We start from the raw sequence: 19,139 nt of genomic DNA on the forward strand, positions 1-19,139 counted from the left end.
CTTAGTTATCTTGCATTTGTTTTTTTTTCATCTCAGACCTTAATGGCAGAGAGGGGAGAGGATAATAAATGTCCCTGGGTAATGTGTCTTCATAACAAAAACTGCAGTGGCTCTCATAAATTGTGTTTATGCAGATTTTGTGCCTCTATCCTCTGTTGGAAGAATTCTTTAAAATCAGCACCATAATGTTTTCAGTGATGTGTCAGTTTTGGTTTATTTTTTCACTTAAACCAACTCCAGCCCTGTGTCTCTCATCCTCCCTTGACCTGTGCTTTGCTAAGGACCAGAATGGCTTTGTGTGAGCATGTATGTGATCCTTCGCTCCTGGTTTGTGCTTCCCACTGATGCAGAAAACAGTGTTTGATCACAGCTGCCCTGCTTTGTGGTACTTCTGTGGTCTGAAAGTAGATGCTTTTCTCTATGCAGCCTCCTGTTACGTCACACTAATTGCATAATGATTGCATCACTGGGACTGCATTTCCATTCACTTCTGAGATAATATTTTGTTTGTGCAGAAGGAGGACGATTTCTAAAGAGATTTTTTTTAATACAATATCCCCAGGTGATATGAGATAAGTGTATTCTTAATGTGATAGCAGTGATTTAGCAGGATCTGAGATAGCAGTTATTGATGGCAAGGTATTAATGCAGTTGGAAAGGCTTTTAGGAAACAAAGATGGGAAGTGGTGTTGTAGCAGCATAGTTGTGAAGATTAGAGTGTTGTTAAGCACAAGCTCTGACCAAAACATTTTAAATAATACACAGTCTTGTGCTTTTTGCATAACACATGCCACGTGGCTTGGTGTTTCTGCTCCACTGGAGTCAGCATGGGAATTGAGCATCTCTGGCCCCAGCAGCAAGCTGCTCTGCTCTATGAGAGGTGTAGTGGAGGGAGAAATGTGTTTCAGTTTGGGCTTTCTGGTCCAGAACTGGTTGGCAAAATTTAAATTTAGCTCTTCTGCTTTTAATTAACCTGTCAATGTGGAGGAGTGCAAGAGGAGCTGTTTTCTGTACATGTTGGGCAATTCCAAACTTGGGTTTCTGCTGCAGTTGGCATTTCCTAGGGTACTGTATTTCCTGCTGACCTTCATGATGGCTGAATTCAGAGCATCTCTGAAAATCAGGCTGTGGTGGTCTCCCTGTCTTGTTCTTTCCCAGCCGTAGGGCAGCGATTTACTTTTCTGTCTCAAGCTGTGTTTGGAAGTCATTTTTAGCTATGGTGAGAAGAGCCAGAGCTGGTAGAGTGCTGTTCAGTTAATCCTGCAGCAGGAGCAGATGTTCAGATCATGTCTGTGATGGGGTGTGCAAGTCCAGTCTCCTGCTTCAGAGGAAGAGTGGGTTCTCCCTGCAGAGCTGCCTGAACTCTCAGGATTCACAGTCAGACTTTCTCTTCTTTCCTGGGCCTGAGAAGTGTCCCATATACTGTGGCAAAATAACCTGTGCTAAGCATAATTCCCTTAGATGTGAGATTTGAAAGCAAATAACTAAATATAGGCATGTCCAACCTGCTGAGTGGTGCTAATACATGGTTGTGGTTTTTCAGCATCTATTTCTGTCCATCCATGGAGAAGGCAGAACATCAGAGAAGTGTGCATATGTGGGTGGGCTGCAACACACACCACGTCTCATTGCTGTCTGGTGGCTATTCCATGTAAAGGCATAAAGACTTCTCCCCAGTGCAATTGGAACTGTTTCATAAGTTTTGGGGCCCTGTGATTTTAACTAGGAAACATTTCAACCCAAATTTTCTCAAACGGAGCTGGCTTAAAACTAAAATTCACTGTTTTGACATTTATTTTCACGGCTGAATTAGGACACTGTGTCCAAAGGCTGACATTTCTCACATAGCATAAAGTTCCCCTGCCAAAAAAACTTGACTCAAGTGTTTGATTTTAGCTCAAGTCAGTATTAGAAATTATTGCTGAGGTGGTGTCTTGCCTTCTGCCCCTCTCTAATCTCTGCAGTTTGTTTGGTTCTACCAAACTCGGTTTCTTCACTTGCTGTGGTGTGTTGAGCCCCTCATGAGCCCATCACACACCCAACTTGTGTCAATCATATGCCTGGCACACGGTCACACGGCCATCATGTACCCAGTGGGTGCCAAACACGTGGCATGAGCTGACTTTGCTGACTTAGCTGAAAGTTGAAGACTTCTCCTTAAAAATATTTCTTAAATCCCTTCTGTTTGCAGAGAAGCTGTAGTGGTACTTGGAAGCTGCAGCCCAAGTAGAGGCAGAAACTCATGTGAGGCTCTGTGACAGCTCAGACAGTGAGATGAAAACTAGGATCACCTCAAAATAAATGTTTGATTTGTGTGTATCCTTCCCAGACCAAGTATTTCATTTAGTTTGTTGTGATGAAGCATTCCCAGCCAAGCCTTGCAATGAGCACTGAGTCCAGGATTGTTGTGCACAGTGTGGAGTTACCTATCTGTGCACATCTCTTCCCTTCAGTTCAGGGCCTCAGGGGTTTAGGATCAGATCCCTCCCTTCTGCTCCCCATTTATAGAGCACAAAGCATTTCCTTTTTATATCTAGCTTCGTCTTGAAACTCAGTGCAGTTATGACCACTTAAAGCACTAACTGTGGCTGTAATGACCCCTCTGAAAGAGTGGGAGATTTGCTTGGACCCCAGAGCCCACTACAAACAGCCTGTCCTGGGGATGGTGGTGGTGAGCTGGGACTGCTGTGGAGCTGCAGACAAGAACCAATGAGCCTTCATGGGCTCCTCTTCCAAGGCTGGATGCATGTGCCATGGACAGCCAGCAGCTTTGGCCAGCACTGCTCTCCCCCTGCAAATCCCCAAGGTATCAGTCTTACCCTGTGGCTTTTTTTCCCGCTTCCACTGTTTAAAACTCCTTTTGATCCACCTATTTTCACTCTGTAAGCATCATCCCCACCCCACCTTCTTCCCCCCACTTAAAATAAAAGCCGCAACTAATAAAAATGGGTTAAAGTGGTTTAGTGATGATCAAAAGCCTCAAAATCCATAAAGCATCATGGGCTGTTTTCAGCAATTCTGTATTTATTTCCATGGAAACGGAAATGGCAGCCTGGAGCCTTCTGCAGGGTTGTAATTACTCTTGCAGCAGCCAGCAGCAGCTGCAGCTTCCTGTCAGGGCCTGAGCAGCCCCCAGAGCCCGCCGTGATTTAGCACCCAGTGCGAAACTGAAGAAGGGAAAAGCGCTGGGAAGTGAATGAAATGTTCCCTGTCATAACAACACAACGTAAATACGTTGTGGTCCATTGGGGAGGAGGAGCAATTGCCCTTCTCCATCAGCTCAGTGGGCAGTGTTTTGAAGAATGATTTTGGCATGGGAGGGCAGAGAAACTGAGAGGGACAGTGCCATGTCAGGGCAGGGGTGAGGGTGGTGTCTGGCTCTGCCGGACCCTCGGTTGCCAGATGCATCCTTTGGAAGGGGTTTGCTGCTGGAGGTTACCCAGGAGGCACAGAGAGGGGCCATGAGTGTCCCTGGTGGTCCCAGGCAGTGCAGAAACAGTGACCCTATGTGTGATGCATTGTTTGATATCCATAATTTGGAGCAGGAGAGGTGGTTGAGATGGGGTATCTGTTAGCTCCACCATCCAGTGAGAACTGCAGGGAAGACCTCAGCCAGTTGGAGGGACATGACAGGGCAGCGAGCAGGGTGGCCCTGCCAGCCCAGCAGTGTGCCCCAATGCTGCTGCCTTTTGGGGACGACAATGCAGAGATCACTCTGCCAGGGTGGGTCCTAAGCTGTCATCATCCAGGGTCTGATTTGCACAGACACATGTGGACCTACATGTGCACCATTAGCTGTAGGATCAGCTTATGTTATGTGCTGTTATGGACTTAGAGAGCAATCTTGGCCCCTGTAATTAAATTTAAAGCAAATTAGCTCTTCTATTAAACAAAATAAATCTGATGTAGCCTAATGCTGTATTCTCCAGCTATGGCTGATCAATTGCTCCTGCAAAGAGCAGGCAAATGCTGCTGAGCAGATGGTCTTGGCTGAGGCATGGTCAATTAAACTAATTAAAAATACTTTCATTTAATCAGAGGGTGTTTTAACCCTGTTAGCTGCCAGTTGGGGATGTGTTTTTGTCTACTAGGAACTTCCAGTTCTGGCCATTCTTTGGACTTCTTCTGGTTTTTAGTCCCTTTACAGAAGCCAGGCCAAAGTGTGCATCCAAAGAGCATATATCTAGCAGGGAAATTATAATGTCATGCATCAATAGTGAAGACTTGCAGAGGAGAATTCAGTTGTTTTCTTCTAACACTAACCAGAGATGTTTATTAGCCTTAAGAACTCATTTGCAATTAATCCTTCCCACCCTACCTCCTGCCAGCCCTCCCTATGGGTTTAGGAGTGTGGCTGCCTCTCCTCAGCCTAGACAAATGTCACTTGTTCCACCAAAACAAGCAGTGGCTTGTCATGGTGTGTTATTCAGGGGACAGAAAATGGTTTCAGCATCCAGACAGGTTCTGGAGTAGAGGAGCAGCCTCTTATTTCAGCTCTCTGCTGCCATGCAAATCATCTTGGTTACTGGGAGCCCCTCTTCCTAGGGGTTCTGGAGTTGGCTTTAATTCATTATGTGCTGCAGGAGTCCATGAGGACTCCTCTGAGCTGAAGCCTTCTTTGCAGATTCTGTGATTTGTCACAACTGGGCACCCTCACCATTTCCTGCCCCCCCTCTTCTGATCTGCTCCCCTGCCCTCACTGTAAGGGGTGACACCACCTGCCAGCAAGGTAAGAGCCACCAAGAGAGCTTGTTAAGTCTCATGGAAGATTATGCCAAATGTTCTCAAGAAGCAGCAGTAGAGCAGAATCATGCATACAGCCCATGAGTGGCCCCCTCCCTGGGCTGCACAAAGAATTGCAGCATGCTGGGATTCCCTTCCTCTGCGTTTTCACCAGCTTGTGCACATCAAAGTAGAAGCAGCTGTACTTTATCCAGAGGCCATGTGGACAACTCCTGTTTCAGCAACATGGATCCCTGTTGATCCCACGGATCAACATTAGGACTAAAATCAGGGTGATTTTCAAGATTTTCATATTTTGTAAAAAGATAAAAATAGTTGTTTACCCTCATCTAATTAACAAGGTGTTTTTGTGGTGCAGCATCAGCTGAACACTCTTTGTTGTCTGTGTGGACTGATTATTTTTTGTAGTTTAAGGCTTAAATTACCGACAAGATATCTCTTTCATTTATTTTTGTTTCAACTGGCCCATGAATACTTCTCATAATCTGCATTCATGCTGCAAAGGAATGCATAAAAAATAACCATGGTTACCTTATAAAATATATTAATGACTTGACATTTCCAAACTACCTTAGCCCCTTTATTTAAGGACTGCTGTTTCTCTTCTTTCATTGAAAAACTGTTGTTGGCGTGACTTTTTCTGCTGCTGTTCTGGTATCTGCTGCCCCTGCAAGTGCCTGGCTGCTTCCACCTCTGAGCAGAGGGAGGGCTGGGAAGATGGACCCTTCCTGGCAGGGCTGTACATAGAGATGCTGAAGCAGTGGGGAAGGTTTTGCAAAAGCTTGAGAAATAGGAGAGTCTTTGAGCATCACTAAGTGTGACAACCTTGGGGAATTGCAAGTTGAAACCATTTCAATGGAGAGGAGATTCGGGGTGGCACAAAGTACAGACTCCAGAGGTGTTACCTGTATTGGTTTTGGACTGAAAAATGGGGTAGCAAGTGGGCAAGAAGCTGTTGATTTAGAAAAAAACAGTTTACACTGAAAAACCCAATGATCCCATGGAGTATGTTGCCACTGTGCAGGGTAGTCCAGCCTCAAAACACCTGGTGGGTCTGCCTGAGGAGAAGCCAAGCCAAATAATGCCCACTGCAGGGGAGAGGGAGTGATAAATAAATGTGCTACATAAAAATCAAGCGTTTATTGCTGGTCTCCCCCTGAAAAACCAAAAAAACAACCAACATAAATGCCACTGAGATGGACTGGAGAGCAGTTTCTGAGTTGGCTTCCATGGGTCTGGTTCCAAGGTTTCCAAAGGTGGGACTTGGCTTTCAAAATGCTGTCTTTATTTTGAGCAATCTCTTTTGGTTCCCTAACTTTGAATTCAGTGCAAGCCACTGTACATAAAAACCAATTTCTTAGTGTAGAGGGACACTGTGGACTATGTCTTGTTAGGAAAGGAAAATGTCACTCCTCCAGTTTGTCTTTCCCTCAACCAGAGATGATGAGCAGAAGACATGACAAAGGAATGCCCCCACTGGCCCCTTTTGGAGAATGTAATCTTATTTTTCCTTTGAGCAGCATTTGTTCCCTGCAGTACATGTTCCTGTCAATCAGCCCAGGAGGCCTTGGGAGACAGAAGGGGTGTTATCCAGACCTCTCTCTCTTTAAGCAAGGAACTGCTAGCTGCAAAAGAACCCATATGTGATGCTTATCTTAAGGAAGGCTGGAATACTTAATAAGACATAACTGGTGCATGACCCTCCACTATGTTAATGCCTCTCTTTCTCTTCCTCTTCCTTTTAACTGGAAATACAATGGAGCCGCTAGAATTTAATTTTGCACGTAGGTCTTTAAATCTAATTTCAATTCCACATGAAAATCTCGATGCTTTGCAGCACTTCAGCCCTCACTCACATATTTTATCAGTGCTTACCTTCTCAGGAGCAAAATGGAAAGATACAGTCATACTTGCACATAGTGGGGTTATACATGGTCATGCTGGCTTGTGCAGAGCTTCAGGGTCTTCGTTTCAGCACGCAATGTCTTGTCAGAGAGCCTGGACTGGTTCCCACTGAGCTGTGCTAGCCTAAGGTTACACACTATTCTTTTGGTTTTCTTTTTATCATGTTATATAGAGAGATCATTCTTCTGACATACATCATCCACTAAGGGAATATTTTGAAAGTTCTACATTAATATTTTACTAGGTTTTCTCTAATTGTATTTCTGTGGTTTCCTCGAGGCTGCTTCTTTGCAGTCCATATTGTGTTCAGGTTTCCAGGAAAGGGAATTATTAAAAAAGAAAAAACATTCTTCACCAGTCCTTTCCTCCACTCCTTATATTTCATTCTTCAGGCCACCAGTGTTCCATGCAACTTGAAAAATGCTTCATGTCACAACTTGGGCTGTGATAGTGTAATTTTGATTCAGAAGTAACTTTGGGAGTCGAATGGATCAGGCCGTAGAAAGTACTTCATGAATATAAAATACAGCTGAATTAATCTTCCAGTTTTCATCTAAAAAGTATCAAATTAAAAAGAGAATAGGTATATTTCTTAGCATAAATTAGATGCCAAGAATTTTCTTCAAAAGGATATCAAAGTAGGCACATATTTGTTCCCACTGAGCTGACTATAAATTGGGAAATGATCAACAAAGTAGATTTAATGCATTTCAAAAGCTCAGCCTTAATATCCCTAACTTACATAAGCTGCTCTTACCTCGATTTCAGTGCTGAGTTTTCATATTCAATACACTACATTTTTTCTGGAACATCTGATTCTACTCATATTTGTAAGAAATTAGAGTGCAAGTTCAATAGAGAATTGGATGCAACACAACTTCAAATACAGCTTCTCATGTATTTAAAAGGCTGATAGTAGCCTAAAATCATGTAAAAACTGTGTTGGCATCCATAGCATAAATTTTGTTGCATAACACAGGGAAGTAGTGATGTTTCCTAACAGCAGTGATCTGTGCATGTGTTTTTCAAGTGTTGTAGGCAGCCTTTGGTCCAGTTCTTTTGTCTCTTGACAGAGAACAGCAAGAAGATGGGGAGGTTGATGGCACAATATTATTTGTCATGAAGCCTTTGTAGAAACATTGATAGCTGTGACAGGGAAATGAGTGGAGTTTCCTAAGAACTCTGTATGCCAGCCCTGAGTGCTGGTGGCCCAGGAGAGCACGGTATGGGGTGAAGGTTGGAGTCTGAACCCTATTGTGCCCAAACCACAGCCAGGTTCCAGTGCCCTGTGGGCTCCTGGGCATTGGTGGAACCAGGCTGCCTGCTTATGTGTTCAGGCTTGAGCCTTAAGCATTCCTCAGATGTGCAGAGGAGGAGACAGCTAAAATTAGCAGGCATTTCCCACAATAAATGAGAACAAAGAAAAAATGCATAATTTTGCTGTCCTCTTCTGAATGTGCTGTGAGGGGAATGATTGATGTTTAAAAAAGGTGCTGGGGAGGAAGCAGGCACAGTAACAGGCGGTGACCACAGGTCAGGCACCCAGACTTTGCCCAGCAGCCTGTTGAGTTTGTGTTAGGTACCTGCTCATTCTCATGGGTGCAGCTCATTTCTGTATCTTGCCTGACTGCTGCCTGTGTGTGCAGCTGTACTGGCAGCAGCAGCAAAACTGCACATCTCCAGTCATCATTAGTCCACAGGAAGGGAAACTGGGCAAGGTCTACATTGATGGTATTTTGCTCCAGTTAACAATATAAAAATGTAAAATGTAGGGCCCAGAAATGAAAATATTAAGTCACCCACAAAGGTGGGAGATCTTGGAAGACAACACAAATTGCAGTGGGATGCTGGCAGGAGTGTAAAGCTTTACTCCTTGGCTGTTCCTTAGCAGAAGGAGCATCAGTGACCACTTCTCTTTTTCCCAGGCTGAGAACTGAGAGTTGTTCTCTTCTGTGGAGAGTTTGCTGAATATAACTATCTTCTTTTGTGATCTAGTTAAGTCCAAACTTGACAGGGGGGAAGCCTTTTCAGTGTTTTAAATGATAAAATTCTAATATTAGAGTAATTAAACAGTCTTATATTTCCTCTCAACACCAGTTATTTCTCATGATGATATTTCTGCCAGTTTGATGGAGAGCTCATGTTGTGCAACATTGGTGGAATGAGCTGCAGGCATGTGTTTGGCTGCCATCGCCAGGAGTCTCGTGCACCCGCATGCAGAACTGAGACCAGGACTGACAAAATAGCTGCAAAACAGAGATGCTGTTCATGGAGAAATTATTGACAAGATAATTTTATTAAGTCCCATGATGCCTGTTAGGTCTGATGAGAATACCATTTGCCAAGCATAGCATTTTATTTTGATTTTAAAATCACAGGAAAACCCAGTGCTCTTTATTTCTGATGCAGGGTGTAATATCAGCAGCAGTTCCTCATCACTCACCATCCCCTCATAACTTGAAGTCTTATTCCCTTCCCATACATATCCATATTCTTACTGCCAGCACAGGCAGATAGTGATAAGGCAAAGGGGAGGCAAATTTTTTAAGTAAAAGAGGAGAGCATTAGATTAGGTATTAGGAAGAAATTTTTCATTGAGAGAGTGGTGACACAGTGGCACAAGTTGCCCAGAGAAACTGTGGATGCCCTGTTGCTGAAGTTTTCAAGGCCAGGTTGAATAGGGCTTAGGGCAGTCTGGTCTAGTGGAAGGTGTTCCTGCCCATGGCAGAAAGGGTTGGAAAAATATGGTCTTTATGTTCCCTTTCAACCCAAACCATTCTATGATTCTGTATTTCTGTGAAAAAATGTAAAATATCCAGTAGTCATTTTCATTCACCTTCTAACCCTGCTCTTCATTGACCTTTCCGCTTGTAGATTTTCTCTTTATTTGCCCATTTTCTCCATAACAGTGGATTTTGGCTGGGAATAGTCATGCTTAGATTGTGAGGTATCAGTTGAGTGTAAATTATCTTAAGGAGCTGTGGCTGCCACTGTCAAAATTATTCCAAAATAACTTTGCGTGGGAGAGTGATGGTCAGGTCAGACACGAGAAGTGTGGTTTGGGTCTGCTTGAGGGGAATGGAGTTAGAGAGGATAATGCCAGTTAGATTAATAGAGGAGCAGTACACTCTTAAGTACTGGCTTATATACTGTCAGAGATCCTACATGTTACAGTGGCCCTTCCTGAGTGTGCAGCAGCAGCAGTATTTGGGAAATGTGTTTCACATCTGCAGTATTTGAGATGAGGAACACTGGTTTCTTTGAGGCTGGTACAACAGCTTTCCTCTGGTAACTCCCTGCTCACAACATGGTCCTTAGCAAAGCAAGAGGAGAAAACTGGACACGGGTTTTGCTACTGGTTTGGCTCATTGATGAGCTGCTGTTCTCCCCAGGGGTACCAGCTGCAGCCCTGCTGCTACCCAAGCCCTGCCTGCTCAATGGTGGGAGGTGACTGTTCCTTCCCCATGCAGTCCTTTGCCCAGCTGATCCTCTCCTGATCCTGATCCTCTTTATTAACAGTCAATGTAGGCAATTATTCGGGGTCACTGATTGGCCAGTTTGTTCTGGCTTTATGTATGGCAACTGCAAAACGGCTGAGGGTGTCTGGCAGGCAGTAGAAGTTTTATTTCTGTCAATTAAAGTAGCAAAATATATGTTCAGTGGGATAATTTAGATCATTATGCTTTCCTATCATAACACTAGTTTCAGTTTCATCCATTGTATGGATAAAAACATAAGCAGCATCAATGAAAAAAAAATAATATCTTTTCTATCCTAAATACATGTGTAGAAATTCTGGCATTGTAACATCAGAGTATGAGCCTGATCTGAACTTTGTCATTAGTGATCTTGGGAAAACCTGATGTGTTTCAAAATGAGAGTGATGGATGAGTGATGGAGAGTTTCTGGAGGGTGACAATCAAAACACATTTTGTTTAACCAGATCAGTGGTTACCGCCATCATGCAAAGCACCAGGTGAACCACTGTAAGCCAGGAACTCCCCCTGGTATCTCTGTCTTGTATTTTGTCTCATCTGCAGTTGGGGTAGCAATAGAGCAGGGGATGCTGGAGGGAAGGGCAGGACAGGAGGCACATCTGTCTCCCTAAGGCATCCTGCCATACTAGCATGCCACAGCAGAAGAGAATCTCTCTCTCCACTGTTGCCCAAATTTACTTGATGCCAGATATCAGTCAAAAGTAAATCTCTCCTATTCAAAGACAAAGAATTCATAAGAATTTTTAATAACAAAACTCTCCCTGTGCAGAGGCTGCTGGGAAGAGGTGTGCCAGAGTACTGGGGAGCAGAGGAAAAGAAAAATGGGTCAAATAAAATTCTGCTGAGAAAGGAGTAAGTACTCATTGATAGCATGAAATCAGATGTAACTGTAAACTCTGCTGGACATGGATTGGCCTATGCCAGTGTGATCCCTGGAGAAAGGAAGCACAGCTGACAGCAAGTAACAGCAAGGGATGGTCTCAGAAAAATTCACCAAGCAAACCAGAGTTCAGCTTGGAACAAGAGCATTTCCTTTCAAGAGTGTCATTAGCTGTCTGCTACAGGCTGCAATGATTCCTGCCTTAAAATAAAGCAAAACTCATCCCTCTCATCCCTCTGGCAGTGATCTGTGTGGAGAGCTTTTCCAGTTGCTCTGGGATGCTTTAGGAAACCCTAGGGAGGTTGTGTGGACACATATGAACTAAATATGGGGCCAGTCCCACATTCATACCGCAGTTTTCCTGCCCTGTTTTCCAGTGTTTGAAACCACTGTGCTACCCTTGCTTTTCTCAGGATGCAAGCCTGTAACCTTCAAGAGATGCTCTAGCAAAATTTAGAGGAAAAACAGCTCCTTTTTTTATCCACACTCCCCCTTTTTTCTTTCATTTTTTTTTCTTCTGCTTCAGAAAAGGCCCTGGAGAGGACTTAAAGGTAAAACAAGCAATGAGGAAGTACAAGCTGTCATAAATAGTGTTAAAACAAGAGTCAGACTTGCAGTAAGGCAACAAGGTACTTGAAAAGGTGGTGACAGTTGTGAAAGGTTTTCAAAGCTTGTGTCTGATTGATGTCTTGTGGGCATCAGCTAAGGATTCTCAGGACATTGGTGGGCAAGGATGCAGCCACAGCCTCAGTGGGTGTGCTGAGGTGTCCAGCCATGGTGCCAAGCCTTTGGCGTGTGTGAAGGTATCTCAGAAAATTTTGTGAGAAATTGTTGTCTTTCTATAGAGTGGAAAATAAACCTCTCCTATATCCCAGTCTGGAATCTGTACTATAAAAATATGTTGGAAATGTCTTGGGAGTTATGTGAAGGGATAAGGAAGAACTAAAAGTTTGACTCACCTGGGGAAATAGTCCAAATAGTTTGTTTGCAGATGTATTGGATCAATGTTTAACTGTCCGTGTACGGGAGCAGTAAAACTGGGATCAAAGCATCACTCTTGGGAATCAGGGTCTTGGATAGTCAGGGTTGGGAGAGCTGGGCAAAGGTTGTGTTAGTTTTTCTCTCACCTGAAGGTACACTGGATCTTTTTCTATCAGATACGCTTAAGTTTAAATGGAAGGTCGGGCCTTAACGTTGCAATTGTATGCTGAATTTTTACTAGGGGTGTACAAGAGATTGCATAGCAAGGGGCAAGTGGTTAATTTTGGGCTGAGAATCCATCCCATGGCTGGGCAGGTTTTGGAAGTGTTATTGCTGAATATAGAATCAGTTATTTAATTGAACTTTGTCTAGGCTGGTTATTTCATTTTAATGTTCAGTGGAAGTTGTGGTGGGCTCTGAGAAAGAGTCTTGCAGCCAGGAGAATTGGAGCTGTTCCCTGGCCACCTGCAGCCAAAAGCCTTTGCTGTGGAGCTGCCCATGTTAGGAAGCAGGGCTGGCATGCATGGTGCACTTGGTGCTGCATGGCAGTGAGGATGAGGTGATGGCAGATGAGGGGACACTGCTTTGCCAGATGAAGTTTGTTACAAACTCCCATCTGCTCATAAGCAGAAGCTATAAGGTTTGTGCTTGTACAAGTAATTATTTGTTATACATTTTTAAACATGAAATCTAGTCCAAACGGCAAATATTTTTAGAGTGTGTCATTGTGCAGTTAAGAAGGCTGCCAGCAGCATAAACCAGAATAACTCTGCGTGGTGATTGGGCTGAGATGGGATTTTCTGCTTTGCCCATTTTCTCCTCCCCATGCTTGGGTACTCGTTCTCTCAGCTGGGCTCCTGCTTTCATGAGCCAGCATCTTGCAGAGCTGGCTGCTTTGTCACCCCCTCCATTCATTTTACCTGTGATGGAAAGCACATCTGGCACAGCTGAGAGGTGTTTGGCTGGGTGTGAAAATGGTTCTGGAAAAAAATTGGAGGTGATTGCTGCTTTATCTCCCAGGGGAATATGAAAGAGGCAGTCTTACATGTCTTAATTTTCAACAAATGCACACTGTGGAGTGAGCCTGCACATGGTTTATAACGTAGGCACATTTGGGCTGAATGAAGCATTTTTCCAGGTTTTTAAGGAACTGGTTGAATTGTTTCAGCAATGTTTTACCCTCCACTCTAAAATCCACTTAAAAAAAAAGAGTGGGAGAATGGATTTAAGATGGATCTAAGCATTTTAGAAACAGGACAGCTTAGGTTTTTAAAGTTGCATAAAAATGTAGGGAGGAAAGCTGTCTGAAGATGAATACTTTTTGACAGGGTGGGATCTGTTGTGGATTTTGCTCAGCCTGTGAGCCAAATGATTTTGTTACTCCCTCTGCTCTCATACAAGGTCATAGCATAAACCTCAGTTGATTCCTTTGCACCTGTGAAGCAGCACAAGCAGATACCAGAGCATTTCCCAGCTAGCAAGAGGTCCCTTGTTTTCATCCACCTGTCTTAACAGCTTTCTCAGCATCTGGACCATCCTGTCAGAGCCTGCTTTTCCCTATCGCTTTTCCCTGAAAGTTCACTGGAGAAAGAGGGGGATGCAGAGGGTATGCAGCAGGGACAGCAGTCTGACCCCCATGGGTTGCACACATGCATTATTTTTTTCTAGTGCCCTGAGCACTGCTCTTCTGCCCTTTATTTCCATGGATCTTTGATTAATAATAAGAAAGAGAGGGGAAGGATTTCAGCTGCAGGTTCCGTAGGTGTCTGTTCCTGTGGGTGTATTGCTGGTAGCATCTGGTGGTACCTTCATTTGAAGTAAGAGGGTGGTTCTAGCAGTGCAGTTTTGACCAGGTTACAGAGCAGAATGTGAAAAAAAAAAAAAGCTGAATTCCATGAGAATACTTCAAGTGTGGCTTTTTTTCTTTAATCTCTTAATTGATGTTTTTCCTAATTTCTATAAAGAACTGCAGCAGTTGGCTGAGATGAACAGGTACTGGTGCTGCAGACCTGCAGTCATAGTTGCACTCTGCCTCACATCTGGATTCCAGCTGTATATTCTGCACTACTCTCTTACATGTCTTTTTTTGCATATGAAGAGCATTGTCCTCAGTGAAAGCTTAAAGGGAAGCTTGAGGGTAGACTCAGATGAAATGGCATCAGAGAGCAGGTTATCACCTTATTTTTTCAGAATGCTGCCACGCAGAAAGCACCGAGGGACTTCAGCAATAGCAGACTGTAGTGCCATACTCTCTGAGTGTCCCGTATATTTTCCCTAACTCTCTAAGCAAAAACCTCCTGCCCTGCTAACAGTTTCAAAGGAAGGAGGTCATGCCTTGCTGAATGTAGTTTGAAATAAACCCCATTTCCTCAGAAAGCAGGAGATTACAGTGTTTCTAGCAGAGGAGCTGTCTGGAAGAGCCACTATGCAGCTACACTGGGGCCTGATTCACTACCCAGCACATAGCCCATCCTTAAATCCATAATATTTTGTTCATGGAAGCCTGCTGCAGAGGACTGTGCCATCTCTGCTGGCATCCCAGCCCTCTCCTTCAGGATGCCTACGAGGTTCAAGGGTGGTGGATGCTGCTCTTTCTTCTCCAGCTGTGTTGTATTCTGGCAGGTGCCAAGGCTGAGGTAGTCCAGCCTGGGTTGGGATGGATGTGTTGGGCAATCAGTGTTTTACTTGGCTTTAAATGCAAAGAGTAATTAGTGAAGCAGTGTGAAAAAGAGCTCTTCACCCACTGAGTTGGAAAAACTGTCTGGAGGTTCTATCCCTACCAAGCTCTAGGGAATGATAATTGAGAGGCAGTGGGTGAAACCTAGAGTGAGACTGGGGGAAAGCTGGTGTTGGTGCTGTCAGGAACACAGTGCTTAGGTGTGGGAGGGGCAGGGACAGCCTTGGGTGCGGGAATAGGGTGGACAGACAGAAACCTGGGTGTGGTGGACAGATGGACACCTTGTCCCTCTGCTCCAGCTGGAGCAGGCTGTAAGCAAACAGCTCTCCTGCACAGGCTGGGACAGCAGAGCAGCTTGAAAGCTTCAGATAATAATATTTCACATGGAGAAGGCTGTTAATGACAGGGAATGTGATTGACTGCCTTTTTCTGTTGTTACTGTATTAGCTGCACTTAAATCAGTTTACATTAACTACAGTTGTATTTAATGCTCTCTGTCTACGTGGCTGAATTTTTAGATTGTTAATTTTCAATTACAAATTGTTTAATTATGTCTGAACTTTTCATAAATATTTGAAATGTGAGTTAATATTTTCTATTACATGTGATACATGATCTGGAAAAAACTAATCGTTCTTAGTGCTTGGGTCTGGCAGTGTCCTCAAAGCCTTGATGCTCTTATCTGCAGTTTCTTGCCTTCACAGCTGATGTGTCAGAAATGGAGGTCTGTGGCTGGTGCTGTGTGTGTGTTATGGTCAGGAAAGCCATTTAGGATTCATTTGGCTCCCTGACAAGAAAAGGAAATGTTTATTGTTTGCAGTGTGGTAACATGGTGAAGACTGGAGGCTGGTGACACTGCACGTGTGTGTGATTGCTACGGGCCCAGAGCCGGCTCTGAACATCAGTATGAGATCTGGAAGGCAATGGTTTTAAGACTAGGAGGAATTTTTAGGGTCTTCAAACTAAGGGCCCCTAAAGCTCATCCCTGTTTGCCCATCCTCCTCTACTGAGGCAGGGCTGCATGCAGGGCCAGAGTTTTAGCTGTGTGAAAGTGCAGGTGTGGGAGCAGCAGTGCCATGCTCTGTGCATAGGGAACTGGGCTGTCCAGCCATGTGGCAGGCTGAAACACCTTATTCTGTAATTGTTGTAGTGTCTGTACACAGAAATTATTTATAATACATTTAATGTGGGCAAATAACAGCATTTTCTGTATTGTATAAATGGTTTGTTCCCACCAGTAAGGAGACAAGGATGGTGCACCCCATGGTTGGACTTGCCCCACCTGCTAAGCTCTCCCCACACATGGTACCTTGTGCTGTATTCCTCCTCTCAACTTATGGAATTGCTGCTTTTAAAAGCATCATTTTTGCTGCCTGTGTTTGTTTCTTCATAGCTATGCCATTGCTTTTCTGTGTCTCCTTCAATTCTTCTCACATCCTTGATCCTTAATGCAGGTGCCAGAGCATCTTGCAAGGGCATTATGTGAGGTTAGATCCACATGACAGCTCTCAGCTCCACACAGCCCTTCTCAGAGATGCCAGACATCCATTTTGTGCCACTGGTTCTTTGGAGGCAGAATAGGTCCTGTTGGAGGGGATCAGGCAGCAAGAGAGGTGGCGGGTGTTCCCTATTAGTGAAGCTAGGATTCCAATCCATATTTCTTGTGGGGTTTTTTACATAGTGTTGAATGCTAATTATTTTAAAAAGAGGTGTTTTTTCTGAAATGTGATGATAGATTAGATAGGATTGGTATGGCTAAGGATTCATGTTGCTTCTGTTCAAAACCAGGAGATTCTCTCTGAGATAAACTTCTCTGAGACCTTTGAATGACTCAGAGCACAGGTGTTGGGGCACTGCTCTAAGAAAAGCGAGGAATTGACCTTTTAATTAGCATAACATAGTAATTTAGCATAGCTATACTGATTGCTTATTAATCATTTATAGTTGTTGTTCTGTATTGATCAAAGGGACTTAGAGATGTGATGTTTCTGCTCTGGATTTTGATAATCTGATACCAATTAGTGAGCAGCATATTAGGTGCAAGTCAGAGGGACTAAAATAGCTGCATCTGCAGTGGAAGGCAGTTCTCTTCCAATTCTCTGTTGCTGTAGGATGGGGGTCTGGTGGTGACCTATACAGAGACTTCTGGAGAAGTGTGATCCTACCCACAGATGGGACCAGCAGCTTCATCTCCCACCTCCACCATAGGATGCCATCCACTGAGAACATGTAGCCACCTCTTTCTGTGCTGGAAATTTGCTGCCTAGAGGTTTAATTCTCCTGACTGCTTTCTCCCTGATCTCATGGGAGAGTTTGTTGCATCAAACCAGTGTGAAAGAAATCAGCCTGTTCAGGAGGTTGGTCTCTCTTGATCTCTGGCTGTGATAAATCCAAACTTCACAAAGTAAAAAACTGAACTGTAATGAGCAGGACTGCAATCTTTGCTATCCTTCTCCTTGAAAAGTGGGAGCTATAAACTTCTCTTTACATTCCCTCTCCCCTGTTTTCTGCTGATTTAGCATATAATAGAACAAAAATGTTGCTGTTTCACAGCCAGTTTCTGCTTTGACAGTTTTTTGCTCAGAGCTTTCTGAAGAAAAACAATTATTGTGTAGACACCATTGGAGATGTTCCCATCTTATTCCATCACATTAATCCTGCTGAGTGTCAGGGTACTGCAGCTTTGCTGGACTAGGTCCTCATGCAAGTTGCTTTAGCTCCAAAAGCCAAAGCCTATTTTGAATTAAGTGATGAATGTGTCTATCATTAAGCTTTTAATCAAAGATGAGGATTTGAGGATATGTAGATCCTTCTTCCATGATGGATTGGGATGAATTAATTGCAGCCGATTCTAGCTGTAAAACTCATTCAGAACTCAATAGTAGTTTATTGCCATATTTACAAAATCCAGGTGATTCTCTGCATTAACTGATGTGAAATTCAGCATATGATAAGGAAACACAGGCAAGCTAAATGTAGTGATGTACATCAGGCAGCATCAACCAGGCAGTGCTCCAGTTTCTTTCATGGTGCCATAGCTCAGTGTATGCTGCCCGCACGCCTCCGAGCATCCTTATGCAATGCCATAAGAAGATGGTATTAAGGCATGCTCAGAGGTCAGAGCCTCTGGACAGCTTTAGTTTTCAATCCCTTTCAGTGTCATACACCTTGCATGGATGATCTTGCAGAGGGATTTGCAGGGTTCAAAAGTTCTCTGGCCACAGATGGAAAGGACGTGCCTTCCGAGTGGATGTGCTCTGCCGTCCCTTTTCTTAATAGCTTGCAATCCATTTGCAAAGGCAGGCAGCACTTTTTTCTTCCCCTTCTTGTTTTGCTGAATCTGGTTTCTCATTTACTTTGATTTATCATTGTACATAAATCTAGAGGTATCTTTGCACAACCTTCAGGAAAGATGCATGCTGGGTTTGCTTGTCTCAGCTTTCCTCAGCCCCACAGTGCAGCCTTGCAAAGCTGTGGAGAAGTGTGGTGGTAGGCAGGTTGGGAACTAGGAGGGCATGGAGAGATATCATCTTTTCCTGCACAGGATCCATGCCTGGCACCTGCCTGCCCTTGCCATGGCACCAGCTCGTGCTGGGTGATCCATCAGCAGATGAGCAGTGAGTACCCATGGGTGCTGCTGCCAGCAACAAAAAGGACATGAGAAACCTCTGCCTGCAAGTGCCACCAGGGCTGCTCTGGTGGAAAATCATCTCAGTTCATGGGATAAACAGCTGTGTAAGACAGCACTCAGTTCATGGTGAATCCAAGGCTGGACCTCTTGACCTCACTTGGTGAAGCAGGCACAGTCCCAGCATCCACAGGCAGTTGTGATGGGTGAGAGCCTGCGCAGCCCCTGTGGCTGCTGAGGAACAGAGATGTGTTGCAGCACTCTGAGATTCACACTGAGGTGGAGAGAGGCTGCTCTACATCCTGGGGAATGTTTTCACCGATGAATCTAGTGCAACCCTAAAGTTTGTGAAGCGTGAAATAAGATTTCTCTTTAAGAGAGAATCATCAACCCTTACTGAATTATCCATGTCCTTTCTATTGTTTTAAATCACCCTCCCAGGATCCCCTGAGTGCTCTCATGCAGAAGGTGTTCATTAGATAACCTAGGAATTTGCTGGGATAGCAGGAACCAGCACCTATCCACAGCAAACAGCAACTGTGCAGCCCTTACTGAATTATTATGGAAATTACTGAATCCCTGCAGCATAGCCTGTTTTACCTACACATGAGCAAAATAAGGTAATCTCCTCCCCAGGGGAGGGGGTATGTCACATCCAGGGGGTGCTAGAACCCTGGAGGAGGAGCTAGGGCTGGCAGGAAGGAAAAAGATTTTGGTGAGGTAATAGGCACTGGTTCCTTGAATTAAGGGGAACTTTATGTTGTACTGGAAGATTCTGCATGCCTGAACCTAAAAGACTGATTTGGGGAGCTTTGATTGGCCAGATGA

General features: G+C 44.2%; 1 protein-coding gene across 4 annotated transcripts in view; it reads left to right on the plus strand.

Annotated features, from left to right (window-relative positions):
* The window catches only part of CADPS (calcium dependent secretion activator), a 203,982-nt gene that overhangs the window by 45,725 nt on the left and 139,118 nt on the right, over positions 1-19,139 (plus strand). The window lies entirely within an intron of this gene.

The sequence above is a fragment of the Cinclus cinclus genome, chromosome 12, assembly GCF_963662255.1.
Source record: "Cinclus cinclus chromosome 12, bCinCin1.1, whole genome shotgun sequence".
Taxonomy (NCBI): Eukaryota; Metazoa; Chordata; class Aves; order Passeriformes; family Cinclidae; genus Cinclus; species Cinclus cinclus.